Here is a 27,684-nt window from a genome sequence, read left to right as displayed (position 1 = left end):
TAACCTGCTGTATAGAAGGAAGTTTGAAAAGAACAATCTGAGGCTCTTGACCTGTAAGGGCTGGGTAGACAGAGAGAGAGGAATGATGCAGCGGCTGTTGAAAAGAAGCATTCATGGAAGGATTGATCAGTGGGCAGGCCAAGCAGAGCCACGGAGAGATCGCTGGAGCTGCTGTCAGGGCCAGACGTTTTCTGGCTGGGCCCATATGTGCTATTGCAGGGCTCCAAAAGCCTTCAGGCTACTTCCCAAAAAGCCCTCAAACTGATCCCCCTGTCACAAGGACAAGGTGGTTCAGCCACCTGTGCCTCACACACCCAGGCTGATGCCAAAATGCCACTCTAAAGCCAATCGTTTGTGCCATTGTGAACTTTTACATTTTTCAGTATAGCCACAGATTCCTGTGAATTTTAGCTTTGAAAACCCTAACACCTAACCCTCACATTCTCCCCTCTACCAAATTCAACATTTGCCCTTTTAGATGACAATATTTTCAATATTTTGTTGACTTATTCTATATAAATTATAATCTCCCACTTACAGGACATTTTCTATTAAACACAATCAACCTGCTTTACCAGATTCAAGCTTGCTTGGTTATACTATAACTGCACTAATTTCCCTTTCAATTCAGTCAGTTCTAAGTGTAAATAGATGCTATAATTTATTTTCCAACAAAAGAGAGTTAATTCTTAACAGGTTGTATATGACAAATACCTCCAGTGAAAGGAGGATTTGTGAGAGGAGACAGTTCTGAAAGGATAATGCCAGTTTATAACAACTTCAGTCTAGATCATTCCAAATCTGTAATGGTACTCACCAAACTGATTGCTGAGATCTGGGAATGTGGCAACATTCCTTCAACATAAACAAAATGTGCACATCCTAGGAAACTAGGAAGTCAGTCTTTAATTTGTGATGGATGTTTTCAATGGACTGTTTGGGTAATAATTTAAGCTGCATTTTACTGACTGATTGCACTTCTTTTTATCAATGTTGCTGTGTCTTACATCTTGGTCAGTAGAATGTAGTTATGATTACCAAAAATTAGTGGCAAGTGATTAGAGGAAAGGAAACTTAATTATCCTGTGACTTTTTTTCTGTGTGTGTGTGTGTGTGTGTGTGTGTGTGTGTGTGTGTGTGTGTGTGTGTGTGTGTGTGTGTGTGTGTCTGTGTGTGCGTTTCCAATGTGGCCCTAGAGTGTCCCTTAGAATGCAGTAGAGAAACATAAAGAAACTGTGGAGCACAGTAAAAATAACTACTTTGATGGGTACAAGAACAAAGACCTTATGCTGAAAGAAGTGTGGTAAATTTGCAATATTCCGGTTCTGCTTACACAGAATGAACCAGTGGATCCACTGTGTGCAATTTGTTGAATAACGTGCACATCACTCAAATGAAAGAATGCAGCAGAAATACATACCAGGTAACCAGGTACCTTTAGATGGCTGCAAAATGCATAAATCACCTCAAAGTGAAAGCCCTCATACAGCATAGTAACTGTTGTGGATGATATACTGTATGCTACCTATACCTGTATTAAACTACCTATAGCTGCCTCTCAAAAGGAATCATATAACTGTTAAATCAGCGTTTTCTAATCTGTCACCTCTAGGTTTGGTTCAGGAAACTAAAACTAAAAAAGGTTAGGGAAAGATGGCAGTCATGATTAAGGTTATTGAAACACTATCTGTTTTTGTTAACAGACTGCAGTAATCACTGTTGTCAGCAGATGGAATCCTAATATCCTGAACTGATTAGTTTGCATCAAACCTACATACTGTTACACCCATAATTCTAAGCATTTGAAACATGATGAATGCTGTTCTGTTCTGTTTTTCTGGTGAGTACAGATGCTGTTAAAAACTAGGACGATAATCTTTACTCTGCCTCAACACCTCAGGAAATGCTACTTCACTAGCACAGAGCTGCAGTTTATGATGAGCACTGATTTAATTTGTAGGTTGCAGTTAAATGAAAATGTGTTTTCACCTGATTTAGAACTGTTTAATGGAATTATGTTCCGTGTGTATTTTAGACTTGTTAAAAAATGGTTGTGAAGGGTTTAACTATGTCAAACTTGTCATGTCTTCTCTCTAAATCTAACTGGTCATAAAATGCATTATCTCTCACAGAACTTGTTTTCAAAAGTGTGTTTCCTAAAATCAATTTGCAATGAGCCCTGGGAGAGCTGATACCGTCCAGTCCATTCCCAGCAGTCCTAGTAAACCAGCAGCCATCCCAGACACAGTCTTCCCCTGCCTGAGGAGGATCTGAGACACCTCACCCTCTGAATACTAAACCAAGCTGAGAGCGGCCGGCCAGTGTGCATTAATCAGATCCGACTTGCATATCTGAGCTGCTTAATTGCATGGAGCGAATGTCAGAAAGCAAATGAGTCTAACATGTCAATGTGTTAATTCTGCTATTGATTTCATTGATGCGCCATTCCTTCTCTCAGCTCATTAAAGCCGACCTGTCAGACCACACAGACACACACACACACAAACGCACACACACAAACACATACAGTTGCATAAGGATTTCTTCTTTTTGGATAAACTGTCTGACTAAATGCTATATTGTCATTCATTCACGCCATTCACATTGACCTTGTCTATACTTGCGGATGCTTGCTGGTATAGATGGAGATAAATGCCTTTATGTCTTTTAAAGTTATTTTAAAAATACCATAAACTAGTTTGAGTGGAATCTAAAAAGTACAACCAATCAGCTGGCGGATTTCAAACCAATTCTGTCTTTAATGGTTTGACATAGCATCAATCAACAGATCACCCTTTCATTTTTTATGCACCAGTTTTTTACCTCATAGATTATTCATAACTAAATTCTGTTATGAAATATGGCAATCATCCATAGCATCACCCCACCCTCTCTTTGTCATACTGGAATTTATAAAAAAATTTAAGAATTAAATATATTTTAACAGAATCAATCTGTAGTTGGTTAGCAGTTCAAATTTGCATATTAAAGTTCACCAAAATATATTCTGATCATTTTGGGAATGAAGATATTCCCAAATAAATAATTTTGGACCCAATCTGAAAGATCTATGTGACATGCATAATTTATGATATGATCTGAGCTGATAGAGAGTTTGGATTAGCCATTCGAGGCCTGTGGCACTACAATGAAACCTTACTTGGCATGGCCCAACTCTCAGGTCCTGGCCCTTGTCTTGGTTACTAAGAACTGAGTGGACCAGTGAAGACAGTGAAAGCACTTTAAAGTGTTCCACCGTGCTGCCACAGCTTAGCCACAGCTGTGTCACAACTGTGGCCCAGTATATAATGTGTTACAGTATAATGTTACATTTTGTGAAATTTATGTTTTCTAATATGTGTTTTTTCTAAAATAGCATGTAATTTAATTGACATAAAAATGTGCACTATATAAAAGGGCCTTAAGAATAAGGTCTTGGAATTTTACTTCCATTTTAGTTGTGAGCCAGGATATTTAGGAACATTGCCCTAGCTGTCAAGAAGAACAAAAACACTTTCCATGAACTGGCTAAGTGTTCAATCACTATTGTAGAATGTAGAAATATGAATGGGTATACAGTATTTACATGAAAACATTCCATTTGCTAATTTGTAGAGCTTACTGAGTTGAAGTAAGAAGTAAGTGTTTCCAGTACCGACACTGTATCAGTTATGTTTTGCATCAGGGCTTTGAACCCTTACCCCTTCAGTAAGGATTGGATCCATTCTGGTTAAAACCTGATAAGTCTGTTCCCTCTCCCCACTACCATTTAGACATACTGACACTTAAAACTCTACTTCTGTAGTGCATATGTGTGTGAGAGCGACAGAGGGAAGAAGTGGGGGGGTCTAAGAGATATGGAGAAAAGGGCTGGTTGTCATAGCAACTCAGTTTTTCAAGGAGAGTCGACCATTCATTTCCACACTGAAGACTGCAAGGGAACACTTAACTCTGTACTTCACCCAAGGATACTACTTTCTCATTCTGTCTTTGTTTTATTGACTCTCTCCTCCTCCTGCCATTTCCTTCAATTCAAATCTCTGACATAAGAGAACCTAGAACCTGTGATGCCAAAGCAGCAGAGCATCAGGATTTACTGTATCTTGACATATTAATCAATTGTCATATTTTAGATGTTAATTACTATTTGTATTAATCAAAACTACTATGTTCTGCTTTGTTAATGTGTTTCATCACAACAGTAAGGGCCTCACTTCTCACTGTGAGCTGCTCAGATTTCATTCAGTCCAGATTTGGGAAAAGAGAAAATACCATCGATGTGAGTGACAAGTGTACTGAGCCTCCTTTTAGGGTCAGTGACAGAGCTCATCAACAGGGAGCCATTTGATTCCACACTGAGAGGGACATAATCATTACGATGAAACTACACCTGATCATCAGCTGCACAGACATGCACAGACTGACAGGTGACACCATTAACTATCTGTGCTTCTGCTACAACCTCTATTGTTGCTATTGCTCTGAATGCTATCTATTAAAACATTATTTTACCTGGAAATAGAAAAGCACAGAAATATTTCTGGTCTATGCCACTAGTAGGAGATGAACATATTAAAGCTGTCCCTCTGCACACTTGTGGAAATATTGGAGGACAGATGAATTGGAAAAGCTACCATGGGACAAATAATAATTACAAATTCTGGATGCTCTCGGAAAACAGCAGATTGCTCACTCTGGTTTGTGAGTGAGTGGCCCATGGTGAAGATGCTAACGTAAAAAGTAAAGAAGGAACAGGAGATCAACAGGCCGACTCATGAAGTTTCCGCAGTAACCAATTGTATGGACTGCTGGTGTGCTAGAGAATAAACTAAGCCTGAAGGCTGGATTTCGAGTCTATCTACATTCCAACCTTCACCTATGGTTATGAGCTTAAGTTAGTGACCAAATAATACTATCACAGATACAAATGGCCAGAATTGCTTGGATGCAGCTGAGATGGTGTAGCATGTATCCATGAAGCCTTCCATGCCCCTCCGGCTGATCAATGAGAAATGACACTAGGTCCAGAGCATCCGACTCATTTTTCCTTTTTAGTGTACACATACTTATCACAATATAATCCACTGTGCTCAATAACAGCAGAATCTCACCATGTCTCAACCCCAAGCATAATGTAGAACCTAATTATATTATGTAAATGAGCCGTATTCCTCAATTTATCTTTCACAGCATGATTCCTCATTCAAACATGAGTTTCACATTATACCAATATAAAGTTCACATTATAATGTGAAACATTTCATATTATAAGGTGATGTGTCAGGGAATCTTAAAATTTTTCAAAAAACATTTGGCTCCGGGGCAGCTAGTTGCATTGCCACAACCCAACACAGGTAAAAGAAAAGACATAGTTCTAAGATACAGACTATTTTCCAGAAGGAACACACTTCAAAGTGGATGACCACTAGAAAACAGAATGATACAAACCTTGATTTTTTTTTTTATTCAAATGAAAATTATGTGACTTTGCTTCACTTGTGGTTGCAGTGTTTCAGTTACAAATATCTTTGCATACACAAATTAAACAGAAGATTATTAGCACTGAGGCATTTCACCAGTGCCATGGTTGACCTGTGACACCCACATCAAAACCAGGTTTCTTAAAATGAAGATATAGGGTACATATAAGGTCAGCGGTCCACACAAAAATGAAAACCTAATGAGGTGTATACACATATACACACCTACATACACAACACAGAAGGCCGAATACATATAGAGATGCAAGCTGTCACTAACATAGACAGCTACACACTGTTATAATTGGATTTCATTGTGCTTGCTGGAAGATCTTTAGTATATTTTTGTGACATTGTCCCCTCAGCTGCTCCAAGTTATGTTTATCTCTGTATTATTGTCACACCAAGGTCCTTACACACACAGAACACAGTTTTCTCATGAATTCTCCCTGCCTGTAGTCAAAGCTATGTGAATTTAAATCTTAAATCTTATGCTAAACTAAGGATTTATATGAAACCTTTGTGGTTGCTTTTGTTTTCAATCCATAAACCCATTAAATGTTGTTAAGGTGTATCAAATAGTGTAGCTGGGTCTTGAGACCTCAGCAATGACAACATTTTTGCCCTACTAATTTGTTTTGCCAAATATGTTTTGGAGGAAAAAGTAATTGTTGTCTGGATTATGTTCAGTTTTTCCCCTTTCTTTTTTCTCCTCTGGGTGGATAGGTGTACAAAGTACAGGACTTTGACATTGGAAACCAGGATTCACATCCTACTTACCACAACACTTGGTTAAAGCATTCCATGGAATTTTTAACATTTGTCATCAAAATGGAGCCATGTTTTATGAGCAGGTCCCCAAGACATCTGCATGTCCTTTTGAGGTACAAATTCCTGCTGACAGTTTAATACGATTCCACTGATTGACATTTGTTGGTGGTTACATGCCAAAAACATAGCCATGTAGGCAAAAGATGGTGAGGAAGAGTACTAGCAAGCAAATACAGGTTTAAAATTACTGCAAATGTTTTACGAGGGAAAAAAACACATTCAACTTGTTTGTGAGGCCTCAGGGAAACCCTGTGTTTCAAAGAGAAACACTGAATGTAAATTATTTGTTTCCAGGAAAACTCCACAGGGCGCCTTTACAGCTAAGAAAGATTGTGGTTTTGGTTAGATACAGAATTGAAAAGTTGAAGCATCCTGTCTTGTACTTGAGGTCAGTGTTGACTTTTTAGTATATAAGCAAAACCACCATCATTCCGCAACCTAAACTAAGTGATTTGCCTAAACATAACCATAAACCATTCATCATGCTTTAGTTACCACAAGTGGATACTGTAGGAAAACAAATGAAATACATTGATAATGCATGTGGTAGCTGTAGAAATAGAAGCAGCTACCACGTGCATTATCTATGTATTTCATTTGTATGTATAATACATTTGTCAATGTATTTTACACAAAACCAGGATCATCAACAGTCAAACAAGGGTCAACAACCAGTAATTCTTAAGTTCTTCCTTTGTTTTCCTTTTGGTTTTTCTCCTTATCTTCAGTTTCCATCTCTGTTGTTTTGAATCTCACTACATCCATGACTGCACAGATCCTGGACTCCTCAGCCCCCAATTTTTCTGCTTTTGTTTACAAGCCTTATGTTCCTGTTACAGTCCCTTCCCTAGGGCTTCATGCAGCTGTATGCTAGAATAATAGCCCAACATAGCTTGATGGAAAAGAAAACTCTTCTTAGTTAATTTGTTGATTAACTTAACATTCCACTGCAGTGAGCCTTGGGGTGTATTCTTGAAAGATGTTAAAGGTAAGGCTAGCTTCAAACCGCAGATTTAAAAGAATACCCCTTTAGCTAGCTGACACTACTGCAAATTCAAGAAGTTATGACTTAAGAACTATGTGATTAATCAGAGACATAGATTAGGCAAAAGGGAATAAAGTCATAGAATACAGGGTACATGGCTCTTCAGTTCAGAAAATAAAGTTAAACCTTTACAATATGAGGTTGTGCATTTCCCATAGCAGGCAACAGAGACATGTATCTTTGGTGTGCTGTCTTGAAGGGCCCCCTTAAATTCAAATTCTTTATCACAGAGGATGTCTCACACTCAAATAAACACACAGGCTTTGTACCAGCTGGCAGAAGAAGTATTTCCCTGTGCACTCACTGGTGAGTTTTACTAGAAAAGGGAATGTTGGCTAGAGTTTTTATGTTGGCTAGCTACAATAGCTTTCCTCTAGGCAGTGGTGTACAGCAGGCTGGTTGTTTGTTTGACAGCAACAGTAGTGACTGACAGGACTGTAGGCTCAGTTGCTGTAGGGCACAACAAATAGCCATTTGAAATAAAAGTTGAAATGCATTCTAGATGAAATATTATGAACGATACATGATTTTCCCATAATTAGTTAATGGCAATGAATCAAAAATTAATCTGAGTTTTAAAAGAACCCAAACTGATCATTTCCACTAATCATTAGCCAAGATCATCGATCACCACAAGGAGATTTAATACTCCAGTTTTCATTTATATAAGCTTTCAACTGGTCTGCTGCTATTTTTCCAGAACCTTAAAGAGCAAAGTTCCATAGTTGTTCAGTGAGTTATGGTCTAATGAAGACCTCTCAAAATGCAGCTGAATGATTGTATATTTAAAGTAATAATTCAAATTGTTAATACACTGCTGCTGATTTATAGGATGTGAGGATGAAGTGAATCAAAGTCTTCCCACAGAAATGTAACTGAAAAAATGTGATGTGAAACAAAGGCTTTATTTTGACAATAAGCAATTTGTCTCTTGAGGATATATCCTGGGTTATCCGCACTCTTTCTTATATATGTTCGAAAAAGTAACAACTGGTAATGACAAGTACTGTAAAATTCTGTTTATTCTTTATCACTACAAGGTGAGCTTGTACTAACTGTTTAACAATATGCTTTAGTTGTCTGTGGTGAGAGAAGTATACTGACACCTTAAAGGTCCATTGGAGTTTTCCTTTAAACAAATAAAAAGTCTGTTTACATCCAATCATATACTCAATCTATACATTCATCATCTATGACATTGTGTGTCCTCGAGGTGTAACAAACATGTTGAATACATTTCCTTCCTCATAAAACATTTCAGAGATGATGTTTCTCTCAAGTTTATATCCATGTTTACTTGCTAGCAGTCTTTTTCTTTCCCTCCTTTGTTGGCAATTTGGTGTGTTTCTTGGCCTGTTGTTATGACCTGTAGATCAGAGGTGTACTTTGAAAACATTGGCACAAATGTGAATCATGTCATCCGCACAATTGTACATGTGCATCCTTGTGCGTGTGAACAAAAACAAAAAAAGGGGGACCCAATCATCAAAGCATAGCTCCTTAGCATTCCTAGTGGTCCACAAGGTACCTTTAATTATGTAAAGTAAAAGTGTAGATATAATCTATAATCCTATAATTTTTATTGTATCAAACCTCTTCTTAAAGTTATTTATGGTCAGTAATTTTTCAGAAATAGACAATCTTTTTTTTTTTTCCCTGCACAGAATTCAAATTGCATACCTACACACAAGGGATTCACAGGAAATGATACACGCATGTACTGCAGATGACAGAGGCCTAAAAACGTAGGTTTATTTCACGTAATGTGAAAGACAATCAATCTTGTGTTCACTGTTACTACATCAAACAACATTGTTGACTCTCTACTTCAGTCCTCTCTGCTCATGATTTGTTTGGTTGTGTACTAAACAGATGCAACAGTTGCTCTTCATCTGTTGCATTTCTGAGAGAGTAGCTGCTCAGGCTGTGTTTGCTGCCATGGTGGTAGACATGTGTCACGTCCAATAGAACTCTGAGACCTGTAGTATACTGTACTATACTACTATACTTTACGATAGTAAACTGCAATTACTGTAGATCAAACTGGGCTTGCAAGTTTGATGGTGACAAAATAAAGAAATTACTCCAAAAATTCCTTCAAATAACGAAATACTTCAGGGTTTATATATTAATTACACACCGATCAGCCTGGTCAGAAGAGTCATGAGTATGAAGATGACCCCAAGCTGCTCTTGAAAATATGTAACATTATCGAACTATTATTAGTGATGCATTATTGTATAAGCAATAAACATTTATTTCCATTTCGCAGCATGTTGAGGGGGAGCTAATTTTAACTACTTTAGTTAGTTTTGGTTACTTTGATCTGTAGCAGTACATCATACAGTATATTATCAAATATCAGTTGAATATACATTTATATGTAAATTCTTGATCTGCAAAGAAACAAATACACTTAGCAAAGTAGAAATATATCCACCTGAGAAATAGTGGAGTTGAAGAATAAAGCATAATAAAATGGAAATATTCAATACAGTAAATGTACTTGCATTCCGCAACCTCCAATAGTAAACCTAGAGCAACTGAGGGCCTGTGTTACACTGATCTTTAGTTAATTGCTCATGCTCTTCAGTTTCCAAATGATTAACTGCATCATAATAATTTCACTCAACGCTGTCAACAATGTGAATGTAGTTGAGGGTGGTTAATTTGATTGAACTTGGTTGGTTAGCTTATGTGTGTCAGTTCACTGGTTGTGTGTTAACTCATTATAACTACTATATGAGTGTGTATCTGAGCAAACACTTGCATCACTGTGCCTCTCTGAATTAATTTGTGCAAGTTTACATTTGTTTTTGAACCTGTCTTGCTCTAATTCAAGCTCTCTTTCTGACTAAGAGCCTCTCCACAACAGTGTTCAGTGCTAACTGTGCACAGGGTTGGAGCCTGCCTCACCTCCAGCAGTGCAGTCATTCGTACGTTCCTCTGTGCACTCTGCAGTTAAATCAGCTGTGAGTGCCAGAGTACAAGAACACAGTGATTCCATCAGCCACATGAGTTTCAATATTTTATAGGCAACACTCCACTCTAGAGGAGGGCCTGCTCATGCCTGCAAGTGTACTCATACCACCCCTTATTGCACGATAAAAACCCATTTAATTGAATCACCGAGCAAATTTAATAATCCTCAAAAGATAATCTACCGGCTTGCTGTTTGGCCAGCGAACTCCCTTCGCACCATCAGCTTTGATGCCAAAGTGAATGGAGTGTTTTTCAAGCTAGTCTGCTTTTGTTATTGTCAGATGCCTTGTTGTGTGTGAGTTATTGCTACACTTTTTGATTTGAATCACCACACAGAAATGGAGTGAGGTCTTCATCACCACATTTCTGTCTAAATCTGCGTTTGGAAGAAAAATATGGCTTTTTTTACTTTGACTGTCCTCAAAAACAAGAAAGAACTGATACTGAAATGTTGATACGTTCGAATTAAAGACAATTTTACCTCACAAACATAACATCTAATTTTTGTTTTCTTTATGTTTTTTTTTTTTTTAACTTACTATCATTACATAATTGACTATGTGTTATAGATGTTCTCAACAATTAAGACATAGCTGAAGCAACTGGTAGCGAATTGTGTTGTTAAACCCTTTAAACACTATACATTTTTTGTGTACTTATAACTTTCTGTATATACAGTGCATTCACATTATTCATTTTACTTTCCTCAGTATTTAGTTAGAAGAATTTTTGGCAGCGATTACAGCTCTGAGTCTTTTTGGGTATGACGTGACAAGCTTTGCACACCTAAATTTGGGAATTTTCTGCCATTCTTCTCTGCAGATCCTCTCAAGCTCTGTCAGGTTGGATGGGGACCGTCAGTGGACAGCTATTATCAAGTCTCTTCAGAGATATTCGATTTGGTTCAAGTCAGGACTCTGGCTGTGCCACTCAAGGACATTGTTCCTAATCCACTCCTGTGTTGTCTTGGCAGTGTGCTTAGGATCATTGCCCAGTCCAAAGATTAAGATGATGTTGAACAGATGGAACTGAAAGCTCACTTTCCTGGAAAGGAAACAGAGGAGGTTGATTACCCAAAGTGGCCTCAAATGGGGACATAACAGTAGCAGCACCGGTCAGAGAATTGTGGTCATATTCAGTTCAGTCTCAAGTGAGTACTCCAGGTAGATGGTTTAGAGGCCTTAACCTAGTGCAGGGCAGGCTCCAGATCTCGTCCCTCTCCATCTGACCAATGGTCTGGGGGTTGAACCTGGAGGAGAGACTTACATTGGCTCCCAAGACTTGGCAGGAGGCCATCCAAACCTGGGAGGTGAGTCCGCTGTTGGATACAATGTCAACTGGGATACTGTGTAGATGAAAGACATGATTAATCAAAAGATCAGCAGTTTCATAAGCGGATGGCAGTTTTGGCATTTATTTAGTTATTTTCTGGGCCGTTACCTGGATCTGGCTGATGCTTTTGAGCTTCTCTGACCACAGATGTGATTTCCCATGTCACTGCTGCCACAACATGGGATGGAAAAAGTATGGTCTCTGGACTGGAATCTTCCTCCTCAATAACATGCTGACAGGATAGAGCATCAGGTTCACATTTCATGACTCTGAAATGTGAAACAACAATCTTTTCTCCAACAATCTTTGAAGGACCTGACAGATGTGGGGGACATGTTCAGTCATGTTTCTGGCGAAGATGAGAATGTCATCAAGGTACATAAAAATTAAGCAATGGAGTAAGTGCCTTAACACATCGTTGACCAGGGCCTGGAAAATGGCTAGTGCATTGGTCAAACCAAAAGGCATCACCAGATAATTGAAGTGGCCAAGAGATGTATTGAAGACCATCTTCCGCTCATTTCTCTCCTTTATCCTGACCAGGTGGTAAGCGTTTTGCATTTCATCTGCTGATGATGTTCATGAGATATGATGTACAGCTTATTGGATGTGCATCTGCTGATGAACACTATGTGATCCTGTCAAAGCTCTAGAAAAGCAAGATAATGGACCTTGAGTTGAGATTGTTTGGTCAAAAATGTAAGTCCTGTTTTGTGCCATGAAGCAATTCCATTAAGACTTCAATAAAAAATAATGCACCAGTCTTCTTAGCTTCTTTGTTTCTTTTTAGTCAATACACTAATAAATCAAAATTAGTCTGGTAAAAATATGTTGATGTTAAAATACTACAAGTAGCACTTTTAATTCCTGGAAGAGAAAGAAGTTAGACTGTTGGAAATACACATACAAACACACACTGGGTGTCTGTAAATTTTCTGTTATGTTCGCCTCTTTGCTGGAGCCTTCTCAGCTGTAAGACAAAGAGCTAATCAAAGGCTCCTGCCTTTGGGGTAGGTAACCCCAGCATGAACTAAAAGAGGGAGCAATATCATACCCTCACTCAGTAGGCCACATGCTTGCTCCCCCACTTCTCTCCCTTCCTCTGAAAAAACATTAGTTCTCATTATGTGGAAATTTGCGGAAAATTTCCTTTTAATGGCCTATTAATACGCAGTTTATCTCCCTCTCTCTCCCTCTCTCTCTCTCTCTCCCTGATTGTCAGCTTGCTCACTCAAGCTATCAGGTTGTGGGGTTTTACGTCAAGATATTACATTTACAAAGATATTACAAGGCCTACTGCGACATTTAGTCTTGTATAAGGTTAGGGTTGTTGATTTATCTTTGGGGGTGTTAGCTATAAATTTAATTTAATAGTGTATTTGTTTTCCAAAAGTCCTTACATGTCAAAACAAAATGTGTCATTTGTCTTCGCATTTCAAATTGATTACATATTGGCGTTTCTAATGCCCCTGTCATCGGGATAACATTATTCAACATTTTCCAAATAAATGTATTGAGAAATTTTATCACTGTTTGGATAATGGTTACTGACAACATTTATTTTTTTAGTCCAGGACGGTTGGTGTACAAGGTGCAAGACTTTGAAATTAGAGACTGTTGTTCATGTCCTGCATGTTGTTAAGTTCCGGCTACTAAAACACTTTGATTAAGGGCTTTTTCAATATCTAACCAAGATCAGTTTTCCCTAAACTTAAGCAAGTGATGTGATTTGAAGCTGCAAACAGCATTGAATGGGCCCTTGCAATTTGAGCCTGTGGGTGGAGTCATATACATGGTGTCAATACAGGTAGTATGACATGGCTTTGACTTTGCATGATCATCAGATACAAAACCAATGAGTTAAACATAATTCACCTTGTCCACCAGTTGCATATTTATATCATGCATTACGGCGGAGATGTGCAAAGATAGACCCTAGAGGGGGATTGAGCACCTGTCTTTTGACTTTAGACTTGACAAGCATCACAATATAGCATAATAAAGGTCTTAAAGCTTTTCTGATCTAATGTGACATTGATCTGGTAAACCTGGTAGGAGTAGTACATGAAAGTAGAACACGTAATTTCATGTTCCTAATAGTTGGTGCTATGACTGTGGCTGAATATTGGGATGTAGAGGTCTTCAGGCCGGAACTCCAATCAAACTTGAAGTCTGGGCATTTAACAGATTTAGCAAAGTATATTTGAGTAACAACTTCTTGTTTCAGGGTAAAACATTGAAATTCGCTGTGCCACCATGACAATGGCATTCGATAAAAACTCAATCTTCACAATAAAGCGTCATCAAGGTCTTAAAGCTTTTCTGACGACATTTGAGGTGGATCTGCTCAACCTACTAGGAGCAATACATCAAATATAGAAACTGTCAATTCCTTTTGCCTGTAGGTGGGGCTTTGTGTCTAACCAAATTTTGGAATGTAGATGTCTTAAGGCTGGGACTCTTATCAAACATGTGAAGTTTGGAGCAGATTGGACAATGTATATTTGAGATACAAAAACATCCTGTTTTATGGTGAGACATTGAAATTGCACCGTTAACTCAAAATGGCTGACTTCCTGCTGGGTTTAGGGCCTGGCTCCAAGAGGCTTTTTTGTAAGTCTTGGGATGTTACGTGTGGCTACTGAATTTTGTACATGTAGCTGAAACGTACCATGACAGCGGCTTCGTTGAATTATTGTAGGGGGCTCCATCGAACCATTTTGCCACACACAATCCACCCATATCAGATATCAATTTTTACTATTTCTGACACGTGTACAAGGTTTTGTGAGTTTTCGAGCATCCCTACCCCTTATAGAAGAACTTCCTTTTTCATGCCGAAACATCTAAATTTGTCACGCTGCCAGGACAACGCCGTTGGATGAAGACTCACAATTTTCACAATGAAGCACCATCAAGGGCTTGAGGATTTTCTGGCCACGTATGAGGTGGATGTAGTCAACGGGTAAATAATATTGTTATTCAACATTTTGCAGATTTATTCAGTATCAAAGTTTTGCAACTCTCATTAAAACCTTTTTTCTTGTTATTTTTATAAAAAAATGAGCAATACATTTCTTTCGCATTATTTTTACTGTTTCTAAATTTACTTACTTACTGAGCACTGTATTTGTGGCTAACAGTGAAGTTGTGCTAAGGCTGCACCTAGCTTTTGCACTGGTAAAATAGAAGAAAAGCAGCAAAATTAAGTTTTGCCTGATGCTATACATTGTAATAAACCTTTTTAGAGACATAATATGGGAGGAGGGAACAAAAATTATACAAATAACCGCAGCATCTGATTTATTACCACTGACTGACCACTGCAGCAGAGGAAACAGTGTCTGAAATATAACATCTAAGAAAAGCAGATGTAAAATCTGTGACACTCTTTCATCAGACACATATGGAGGTTGAGAGACGACAGCCGGGTTAAAACAGTGAGTGAGAGAGTGAGTGAGAGAGAAGCACAAATTACAAGATGCATTAAAAAGTTAGTTTAACTAAAGTTCACTGCATAGCACCACAACACAAAACGAGAGAGCATCAATCTTTGTTTCCTGCAGTAGCCTCTTGCTTATTTTTCCTGATTTTTGTCTCAGAGCAGCTCCAGATCAGTGCAATATGACTGAAGTTGCCAATAATTGAATACATTGTTATATTATTATTTATCCATTTACAGCAATGATCTAGTCAAAGAAGTGTAAAGGTTTTACCCTAAATCCTGCATATACCCTGCTTATTTTCTTCTTGGACAGAGGAATCCCACTGTTCCTCTGTCCATCATCTATCACTTCCTTCTTTCTGCTCCCCTCTCTTTCCCCCAATTCACAAATTAAACACCCTCTGCCTGTGCCCCAGCCTACCCATACAGGTTGTAGGTAACAAGTTGATTCCTTCAACCCAACAATCACCCCTCCCCTATCTCCACACACACACACACACACACACACATACACTCACTGACACACACGCACGCACATTTCACACACTCACTGTATATACATAGGCATACACATATACACACTGAAGCAGTCCTCAGCTGAGCGTGTGACCCAGGAAGCTAGAGTGTGTGTGTGTGTGTGTGTGTGTGTGTGTGTGTGTGTGTGTGTGTGTGTGTGTGTGTGTGTGTGTGTGTGTGTGTGTGTGTGTGTGTGTGTGTGTGTGTGTGTGTGATACCTGGAATTAAACCAGTAAACCCATGACTAGGACTAATCGTTCGCCGATCCAATCCAAGGGACAACCACGTACGGTGGGGACATGCAATGATCAGCATTCAGAAAGAGTTATGATGTTTTGGAAAATATCACAGCTCAGAGTAGTGTGTTGACAGATGTGTCATAGTACAGCCGTAGTATCTCCTGGGTTTGTATGCATACTGTGACCTATTGATTACTAACGCACACTTTTGGTTATACAGATAGACGGGTAACTAGAGATGGGCAGCGGGCAAAGTACAGGAGAGACAGACGTAGCCAAAGAGTGCCTTTCGCCCTTGTGTAAATATATGTGTAAACACTATCCTGGGAGTTTGAACCAAATCCAGAAATAGATCGAACTGGGGTTCCCTTCGAAGGGCAGTTTAAGTGAGAATCAACTAGGGCATTTGAAAACACAGCTGCGAAAGGCTGAATTTATGCGTGCAGCTCAGCATTTTGCTCTGTCCAAAGGTAAGAAAAACAATGAGATATTTAAGGCAGATTGGAAAGCGTTTGAGATGTGGAGAGATGAGGCAAAGAAAGGGAAAGGCAGAGAACTAAAAAACATGATGAAACAAAGACTGAAAATATTTATTGAACCACCGCCAATGAACAATCTGTATCCTTCTCTCACCAAGGTTCTGAGGAATCCGATGGGCCTGGATCTGGACTCTGCTCCACCGGCACCTCCTCCATATGGGTAACCAACAACAGTGTATACGCCTGTCACGACCCGCGGCCAAACCCGACGAAGATACAGAGACCGAAGGGGAGGATCCCCTGCCCTCGACCCCTCCACTTCTCCAATCATGCCCATGGTCGAAGTGGCTGGTGCAAGAGGTCCTATGCTTGTGTTCAGACCTTGGTCAGAAGCCGATGTGGCTGAAGCAATGACACATATCTGCAACCCCAAAGACAACCTCACCAGATGGGAATCTGACCTGGAGCAGTTCATCCAAGAATACAGACCAACTATGTCCGAGTTGCGACGGCTGATGAACAAAACCCTTTCAAGTGACTTTCACAGGATCCAAAATGTATTCACACCCGCAAGAATGGCCTGCCGTCTGGAAAATCCAGACTTTGATAGTGATGACAATAGCCGCTATGCTGACGCTGTGCGAGACCTAATTGACGCTGTCAAAAAGAAATTTCCTTTGAGACTGAACTTATCTGCCATCACCTCCATGACTCAGGGGCCACAAGAAACCTGCAGTTCATTTTTAGCACGATTGACATCGGCCTTTGATGTCCAAAGTGGCCTCAAGAGACCTGACATCATGGGTGTTGAACCGCTTTCAAGTTCACCTGAAAGAACATTTCCTGAGCAGAATGAGGCCAGGGTTACTGCGAACAGTGAGGAAGACTTGCGTAACCTGGAAAACCTGTTCACTTGCAACTATTCTGCAACATGCAGAACACGCTGAGGAACAGCTCCAGAGACGTGATGACCACAAGAAACAAAGCAGGCAAAAGATGTTGGAAGACGCACAACTAGCCATGTTCAATGCATGCAGACCACCCACGAGACCATTTCAACATCGATCGGGAGGTGTAAGGAGAGGAGGAGGAGGGCGCGGACGAGGCAGACCAAGGGGAGATCCAGATGCAGGCCTGTATTGTGGGGGCCGTGGGCACTGGCAGGCGGAATGCCCTAAGAAACATGTTAAGGGCCCGAATTTCGTCGGGTCCAACTGAAAGGAGGAGGGGACCCCGGGGGAGCGGACTCCGGAGCCAGAGCATCATCTTTCTCCAGAACCGCAAGTAACACACCATACACCCACATCCACACAATTAGAAACTAAATATACCATAGGAACACCTATTCTCAAATTTGCCATGTATTGCACTGATAAAAGCTACAAGAAATTTCCAGAGCTAACACTCATGATATCTAATTATCCTGTAAAGTTTCTAGTAGATTCAGGAGCTACAAACTCAGTTTTGCGAGCAGATGCTCGCAAAACGGGAAAACATGTTTAACAATAGGATCGAGTGATGTTCCAATTTCTGAGAAATGTTCAGTTCCCCTACAGTGTGAATTAGATGATCAGATGGTAAAATATTCCTTTTTAGTGTCACAAAATTGCCCCATAAATTTGATGGGAAGAGACTTGATGTGTAGGTTAGGCATTGTGTTATACTGTACCCCAGATTGTATTGAGGTGTTAAAAAAGACCCAACTCCCCTGCTATCAAATGATTAAGTATGATCCTAGCATTAGACTCCTGTATGTTTATGAATGGAAATTAGAAGCGCACAAGGTAGTCAATTACCTCACTATCTTTGCACAAGCACACTGCCCCACAGCTGATTAGATGCACAGTAAGTCACTACACTGCACGTCACATGTCAGCACAGGGCCAGACGCAGAGTATGAAAGGTTTTGGTATGTCGAGCAGAAAGAAACAGAGAAGTTGATGTTGAAGCATGTATATTGGACAGAGCAGGTTGCTCTTGTGTCTGTATCTCTCGCCTCTTCACAGGAAGAAGTGTTTCGCAGCTCTACCCCTCATATTTCATTGGCCAAACCAGCGGATTGGAAATGGCAGGACTTAGGTCCTTGGCTGCGTCGTCTCAGCCTATCAGACTTTGTGCCGGCTGCGGGGTACCCCATAATGGAATATAGCGCTAAGGAGGGAGTATTCCGAATGAAGCTGACAGACACAGTGTCGGTTCAAAGGTCGGTAGTGTTCTTGGAAGAACAAGAGAAATGTGTTGATCAATTCATGCTAGCAAAAGCTGATGACATTCTGGAGTTGTCTGAAGTTCCGGCTTCCTTGTGGGCTTCCCACAAATACGATGAGGGGCTCATCAGGGGAGCAGAGCCTTTGGTGGTGCACCCCAAGTCTGAATATAGACCATGTTTGTAACAGTATCCCATGAAAAAGGAAGCCATTGATGGCATAACACCAGTGTTTAAGTCATTGTTGAAATCAGGTGTAATAATCTCTTGCAACTCCCCTGTTCGTACTACCATTTTTCCGGTAAAAAAGTGGCTGAGTACTGAAGGAGATTTGTCCAAAATTTAAAGGCCGTAAATGCTGCAGTCTACCAGAAGTATCCAACCCACATACCATATTATTATTAATTCCACCAGGAAGCACACATTTTTCTGTTGTTGATCTGGCTAACGCATTTTTCTCTGTGCCAGTCCATCCAGATAGCCAGTTTTGGTTTGCCTTCACCTTTAATGGGAGGGGGTATACTTGGACCCGGTGCCCAATGGGTTTTCACGAAGGTCCGGCCGTGTTTCATTAAGCTCTTACTTAAAATCTGCAGAGTTTACATCTCCCCGCGGGTTCAGCCCTTGTGTCTTATGTAGATGATTTGCTAATTTGTAGCCCTTCAGAGGAGGCCTGTAAAATCGATACTGTAGTGCTACTCAAACATCTGACAGAGAATGGACACAAGGTCAATCGACAGAAGCTTCAGTTTGCGCAAATAAAGGTGACCTATTTGGGACATGTGATCACAAGGGGGGGGGGTCTCTCTCCCCCAAACGGGTAGCTGCTATTCAGAACCTACCCAAACCAGTAACAAAAAAACAAATGATGAGCTTCCTACGAGTGACTTCTTATTGTAGACAGTGGATCCCCAATTATGCAGAAAGGGAGGCACCCCTCTCTTCCATGGTCCATGGACAGACACTGCGTGCGCATGAAAAACTGACTTGGACTCCTGACGCAGACAGAGCATTTGATGACTTGAAGACTTCTCTAACTTGGGCCCCGACTTTGGGCCTGTCAAGACCAGACCTGCCTTTCACCCAGTTTGTGGATCAGAAAGGTTGGTTTATGACTTCAGTCCTGTGTCAGCCTCATGGAGGAAAACTCAGGCCGGTCGCCTATTTTTCCTTAAAACTTGACTCAGTGGCTGCAGGTCTCCCTCATTGTTTGCATGCAGTTGCAGCAGCAGAGAAAGCAGTACTAGCTTCACGGGACATTGTCGGATATTCTGATGTAATACTGATGGTCCCGCATGCTGTCACGCACATCTTACATGCACAGAAAACATCTCACGTATCTGCACAGAGATGGCTCAAATATCATAACATTTTACTTGAACTACCTAACATCGTGGTCAAACGCTGTAATGTCTTGAACCCAACAATGCTCCTTCCCACTGCAGATGACGGTGATCCGCACAACTGTCTGGACGTGTTACAGCAAATATGTACCCCAAGACCAGATTTAACAGACACATCCCTCCCTAATGCAGACATGGAGCTCTTTGTTGACGGATCCGCCTCACGCTCACCTGATACAGGTGCGGGTCAGGTTGGATTTGCAGTAGTCACATCCCATGAAACACTTATCAGCGGAAGACTTCCTTCACACTTTTCAGCGCAGGCAGCAGAACTGGTCGCTCTTACCGAGGCATGCAAGATAGCGAAGGACAAGACTGTTAACATATATACAGATTCACGCTATGCTTTCGGGGTAGTACATGATTTTGGTACCCTGTGGAAACACAGAGGGTACTTAACATCAGCGGGGAAGCCTATTGCACACCACACACTCTCAGCTCTCTTAGATGCTATCCTCTTACCCAAAGCTGTCTCTGTTGTGAAATGTAATGCTCACACTACATCTGTTGATCCTATTTCCACAGGTAACGCAGCAGCAGACGCGGCAGCAAGGTCAGCAGCTTCATCTGAACCCTTCTCTCCCCCCTCTCATCTGTTATCTGTACCGGTCAACCTCAGCCCATATGCTGACCTTCCCACACTTCAATCCCTTGCAACATCACAGGAGCGTTCCTTGTGGGCACGCTCAGGTACTGTGTTCAGGGATGGAGTTTGGACTGGTCCTGACAGTAAGCCATGCTTGCCAGGGGCCCTTTTCCACACATATGATAAACTTAGTCATGGGAAAAATCATGTGGGGAAGAACGGCATGCAAGCTGCTATAAATGCTAATTGCTATACAAAAGGGTTTTCAACATTCGCAGCTGATTTTTGCTAAAGATGTGTTATTTGTGCAGCAAATAATGCTTCAGGTGCAATTAAGGTGCCGCACCAAGGGCACCCACCTCCAGACAGGCCCTTTGAACATCTGATGATGGATTTTATTGAATTAACTTCATCAGAGGGGAAGAGATACCGTTTAGTGATAGTGTGCATGTTCAGCAAATGGGTTGAAGTCTTTCCTACTTCCAAACAGGATGCTGGAACGGTGGCAAAGACCCTCTTAGTTGACATTTTGCCACGCTGGGGGATACCACGACTCATAAGCAGTGACAACGGACCTGGGTTTGCTAATCGAGCCCTCGATGAAATTTCACAGTATCTAGAATTTAACATTAAACATCACTGTTCTTATCACCCACAGTCAGCAGGTGCAGTCGAATGGGAGAATGGTGCCATAAAGGCTAAACTGGCCAAATGCGGCGAAGAAACAGGACTGTCATGGGTTAAAGCACTTCCATTAGTGCTTTTCCACATGCGCATGCAAGTTAGGAATAAACATTGGTCTCTCCCCTTTTGAAATAGTGTTTGGAAGACCCCCTTCCACAGGGTTGGGTACAGTGAAACCCGCCTTGACCACCGGCCATTATGAGGATAGCATGATAAGATACTGTGCTAATTTGTCAGCAGCTATGTGTTCTTTACATGCACAGGTGAAAGCTGTGCTCCCTTCCCCCGCTGCAGCAGCCCAGCACCATTTAAAGCCAGGAGACTGGGTGCTCATTAAGGACCACAGACGAAAACACTAGAAGCAGAGGCGCTACATCGGGCCTTTCCAAGTCCTCCTGGTCACAGAGACAGCAGTGAAAGTAGACGGGAGAGCACCTTGGATACAAGCCAGCCACTGCAAACGCATCCTGGAGGTCCAGAGGGGAGGAGCTGCCTAGACCAGAGTCAGGGAACTGGCAGAGGTACAGTTAAACGCGTCGCCCAAATCTAACACCTCGGTGAGAGGGGAGGAGTGCGGATTGGGCTCTGCCTGCACTCTGAGCTTCAATAACCATCAAGAATGGTGGGACGAGGAGGCGTGTGGCTACTGTTATCATTAAGTGTGATTGTGCTAATCCCTTATGTCATCTCTGACCTACAGGCCCGCAATTCCAGTAATTATACAAGTACCAGCCCTCATCTGCATCCCAAGAGAGAGTGGCGAGAGGGGAGTATTACTTTCCATTGTCCCACTGGCCAGTGTGATAAGGACAATTGCACAATATACAGTAGAAGATGGTGGCGGTGACTAACATCCAAAGAGAGTTAACACAGGTTGTGTGACACCCGATCTGCCACCAATAATGTTTGCACTGTATGGTAGCATGAGATGTTTGACCATAAATCAGATTTTCCGTATTGGTGCAGGAGACCCCGGGCTTGCATAGAAGCTCCAGCCTATGGCGCCCACAGTGAATGGTACAAGACGTGCCAAGCCAGGGCACCGAGACCAGGCATGATCAGGTTTAAGTGTCCTGCGGGATCATGCGCAGATCACGCGTGCCACATTTATACATTAAGACTCTCTGAACCCTCTTTGGCCATTGGTCTGAATTAGAAGCAGCACATGTTCAGACCCAGTGCAAGACACATAACACATGCTCAGTGACTTTGAGTGCTAGATTCGATTCCAGCTGGGAATACCCCTACTGGTGCAGCAGACCTGACGATTGTGACACCAAGCCAAATTACCCAACTAACTTGTATTGGAAGCCTGCATGTAGAGTAAGCTTAGAATTAAGAAAACTCCCCACCCGTGTTCCACCTTACGAAGATCACAACACCGCTTTATCTATAATGACAGAGTTTGCACATAGAAGTAACCTTTCAAATTGTTGGATTTGTCAACATTTGCCCACTTCATCTAAATCTCCTATGCTTGCTCCGGTTCATCAATGATGAAGACTGCTACACACCTTAATCAGATGCAGCGCCCACCACGGGAACCCTCCATCAGTACGCGGGTGATAAAGGGGAAGTTATACGCTTTGTAATAAGAATATTTAACTATCAAGATCGTCCGACTGGCGTTAATTGGGTAACTCTTTTTAGGTTAACATATTAAAAGAAATTTGTTTTACAGGGGCTGCGCTATCAAATGCAAATGACTTTAGCTGAAACAAATTGCACTACTGAAAGTAAGTGGGTAAATTCTGAATGTGTCCTTTTACCAAATACAGCATCCATCCGTCTCGAGGTAGGAGTGCAGAGTATACCATTGGCAAAAAGGTTTAAGGTAACACATTCATCCTGGGTGAGGCATAATTGTACTCAACCCATAATTCCAATTAGACCAAGTGATAGAAATTGTACTAAGCCCACACCTCCAATTCCAGTACATCCACGGACCAATGTGCATCTCTGTTTTCATTTTAGCACGATAGAAGTGTTCTTCTTGGGTAAAAGTGATTGCACAAAGCAGGTAGTTTCCCTTTCCAGTGAAACGGAAGGTCTTGCATTACCAGAGCAGGCTTATTTGGTCTGTGATAACTCTGCTTACAGTTGCATTCCAAAAATAGGGACGACTCACAAAAAACCTGTCACTGGGACATGTTATTTAGCTTGTCAAATTCCTCTTTTTAGGCAGGCTGACCCCAGAGAGCTTGCTCCCTATCACATACGAGACAAGCGCACCATTTCTGTGGCGTCCAGGATCCTGAGCATCATGATACCAGCATATGGCGTTTATAAAAGTCAAGAAGAAATAGCTGTGCTCTCAACAGTGCTTGAGAGACACATGAATAAAACTACCATCGCGCTCTCTGCTATGCAACAGGAACTGACTGATATCAGAGGCATGGTTCTTCAGAAAAGAATGGCTTTAGACCTGATTTTGGCCTCCCAAGGGGGCGTGTGTAAAGTTCTGGGGTCGGAATGTTGTTCTTACATTTCAGATGCTTCCTCTGCCGTGCATGACGTGGTAGCAGACACTGAACGGGGTATTCAAGAACTGCACGAAGACCACGACTGGAACCCATTTGGTGAAATACAGTCCTGGACAGGGTTTTGGGGGGTGTCACTCGTCAAAGGACTAGCCTGGGTGGTGGGGGTGTTAATTCTCATTGTGATCGTGATTGTCCTGATGGTGTATATTTCCAGGGCCTGTGTAAAGAAAGCTGTGACTGCTCTAGTATACTCACCTGATCCGGGTCTACTAGACTTGACTGTCCTTCCAGATTGGATTCCTCCATACGCTGAAAGCGATTGTAGTCACAACAAATCTGAAAGTAGTGTTTGAGTTTCTCCTGTTGTGTTTACGATTAGAGAAAGATTCTATCTGTGAAGAGCTAATGACGCTATGTATTGAATCTTCGTGAATTTACATGGCTGATACTTTGCTCTGTACTTGTACTCTTGATAAAAAAACAAAAACAAAAATTAATTCTGTAAATTGATTGTCAGATTGACAAAAGGGGGGATTGTAATGGGAAATGTTTTATTTCTTTTTATTCGTTGCTACTTATCACTGATTAAACCTGTTGCACTATGTTCTTGTAATCTAAAGGGATGCTATGTTCTCTGAACTTAGGATTTTTTGAATGAATCGTATGAACTGATTATAACAAATAAATGCTGGTCTGAACCGGCTGTACATTTGTGCAGATTCAAGGACAGAGTGTGGAATTTAACCTGTTTATTCGTGCTGACGACAACGGCTACGTGACCATCACTGTATATAAGGATTGTCTTATAGTTGGCACGTGTGCAGACTCTGAAACCTCAGTGGTGGATAGAGTGCTGCACCCTATTCGACCGAATAGATAGACTCTTGTCTCTGTCTGATGATCATTGCTGAATACTGATGGTTGTTCTCTTTAATTTGACTTGATATTCTGTAATAAATCATTTGAATCTTCATAGACTTATTGTTGTTCTTTGTTCCTCACCCAAAGGCTTTTTTACCCTAACAGCACCTAGTTAGCATCCATACAAAATAGTTAGCATCCACTAACTAGCTAGTTAGTAGACAAGGTGAAGTCTCCACTCTTTGTCCCACTTGAACAGCCATCAGTGAGCAAAACAACAGCTTTATTAGAATCAATGAACACTCAGGACATGTGAGCAGTGATTAAAAGTTTGCAACCAGGCTAGATTGTTTTGACAGTATTACAGTATTACATTATACAAACACAGGTACACGGTTTTTCTTAGATAATGAGAACTTCAAGTTACTTTCTGGAGATATAAAATTGCTAAATGGCCAGTTCACACAATTTAATTTGGTTGTTTGTTTGTTTTCTTTTTGTTTATTTGTAATATAGGGTGCATGTTTGAGACCAATACAATAAGGTGAATGGAAATAGCTTGTGCTGCTAAAAGTTAAGAAAGGCTCTGGGAAATCCCGGTGACATTGGTGAAGTCTTTGTTGTTGCTCATTCATCTCAGATTACATCTACATAAAGGTGTCTAATTTTTAAAACACTGTTTTCATATGAAAACCACATCTCCAGGTTGTTTTTGTATGGACCTTTGACAAATAGTGAAACACCTGAACAACATAAAAAAAGCCAAGTCTCTTCTTCCTTGCTTCTTTTTGGTTGCGAACAACAAAACTTTATCACAGCCAGAAGTGAGAGCCAGCTGACCAAATCATTATTTCATTGTCAGGACACTGTCTGATAAAATCAACATAAATACAGGTTAATGACAACAACTGGGCTGTATAATTGGCGACACTGACATTTAAATAAATGATCGCAGAAAAAATTAAGAGATGACAAAAATTTGTCTTTGTGACTTAACTTTCTGTCGGGTTTGACGGGGTGGGCTAAACACTCAGCCAATTACTCTGCCAAGTGTCAGCCCATTAAACCTCTGCTCAATCTCCTCCTGCTTTCTGTGGTCACCTATACTGTCTTCTAATTAGGGATTGGTTCTGATAACTAGTTCCATTTTAGATCCAGGCCAAAGTTAGTGGAATACCCAGATTTGTTAAGCTCTGCAGCCAATAAATCCCTTATTGAATATTTCATTCATGTTCTTTGTTTAGTAGTCTTTTACGTCTTTTTCTGACACTACAGGCATCGGCGAAAAAAAAGAGTGGAAATGTATTCAAACGCGTGATAACTTAGCAACAATAAAATTAACAACTGTTATTAAAGTGAGTAAAGAGAGTAGAAGTCAAATATCAAATTAAATCTTTTGTTATACGAAACTGTTGAAATTAATTTTGTTACTGCACTGCTGAAATGACAACGTTATGAAATGTGAAAAGATAAATGGATTCAGATTCGATAAAATGTTACTTAATGCAACCAAATTCAAAATATAGTTATTCTCATTTATACATTTTTCTGTGTCTGTTGTAGACCAATGGGTATGTAATGGGAATTGATTGCGGCCCAAAAACACTACATGTTAACCAGTATTCATTTCCCCGGACACTTACATGTAGTATTCAGGTAGAGTACTTCTGTATAATGAAAACTTTAAAACACACACACACACACACACACACACACACACACACATATATATATATATATATATATATATATATTGCAAGTCACAAGTCTCAACGCTTTCCACACAAGTCCAGAGTCAAGTCCCAAGTCAAGACTGACAACTCCCAAATCAAGTCCCAAGTCCGAAAATTTGAGTTTCAAGTTCTAAACAATCCTAAACAAGTAATGGCAATTACTTGTGACTTACAGTGATTTGTGCACAAAGGGGCCACAGTACGATGCCACCATGGCTGAAAACTTACTCCACTGGAGCACTGGAGGCAGGCACTGCCAAGACCATGATAGCAACTTGGAACAAGACAGTGTTCTGACGTTCAGATATGTCAAGGTAGTGACTTAGCTGTAGTGTTGGAGTGATCCCAACATCCTTCTTCTGCCTCTTATGGTATGTGGCAAACAGCCCTTCCCCTTGTCCAAGGTCCTTTTGCTCTTCCTCATCAACAAGAGGCACAGGGTTGCTCAGTCTCCACAGCATCTTGCAGGATCAGTTCTGGCAAAACACCTAAGAAAAAATAGCAGAAACAAAAGAGCCCTTATTACTATTAGAGTTGGTGATGCAGTACATTGAATGAAACCGAGAAAGTATTACGTTGCAGTCAATCAGATCAAATTATGAGAAAAAAGTGACATTTAACTTGATAATATTTAACTTTCACACTACTTCTGCCTTGACCTCACAATTGACCAGCACATGGAGCTCCACCCACAACGGAGAAAAGGCTGGATCCAAGGCTTTGAGGTAGACCGGATCTGACACGGGGCAGTAACAGTTGAATTGCAGATGAAACTACTCTTTATTTCTCACATTCTTAAATTTATTAATTTAGATTTATCAACTTGTAATTATGAACAATTGTCTCTCTCTGTGGTTACAGTAACGTTAATGTATATCAATTTTTTTTTTAGGAGCACCAGTAACATTAGACTACTGCTGGCCATTCACCAGTACCAGACAGCGAACGAACAACAGACATTTCTGATTGTTTATTGATTTTATAAAACAAGATTAGGACTACAACTGCCTAGCCAGCCATGTTTCCACTTTGGATTCACTGACTATGTCTAGGGCTCAGGCTCAAAACACACCAACTAGATCACATACACGGCAATTTTCAATGAAAGGAGTAACGTTAGCATTACGTTATCTTACTAGTCCTTGTTAAGAATTTTGGGACAACCTGATTTTAAGTCCATAATAAAGAAATACATGCAAATTTACCAATTTTGTAAACTCAAAAAGTTTAATAATAAAATGCCCAAAGTTACTGAAAAAAAGAAACTAAAAAAACGAAACTTGCATACTAGTGAAATGATAGAAAAACAAAATGTATCTCAGAAACAATTATTTGCACCCTTCACTAATATTTGGTTTCAGTACCTTTGGCAACAATGA

The sequence above is a fragment of the Xiphias gladius genome, chromosome 5 (genome assembly GCF_016859285.1).
Source record: "Xiphias gladius isolate SHS-SW01 ecotype Sanya breed wild chromosome 5, ASM1685928v1, whole genome shotgun sequence".
Taxonomy (NCBI): Eukaryota; Metazoa; Chordata; class Actinopteri; order Istiophoriformes; family Xiphiidae; genus Xiphias; species Xiphias gladius.
Note: the sequence above shows the minus strand (reverse complement) of the source record.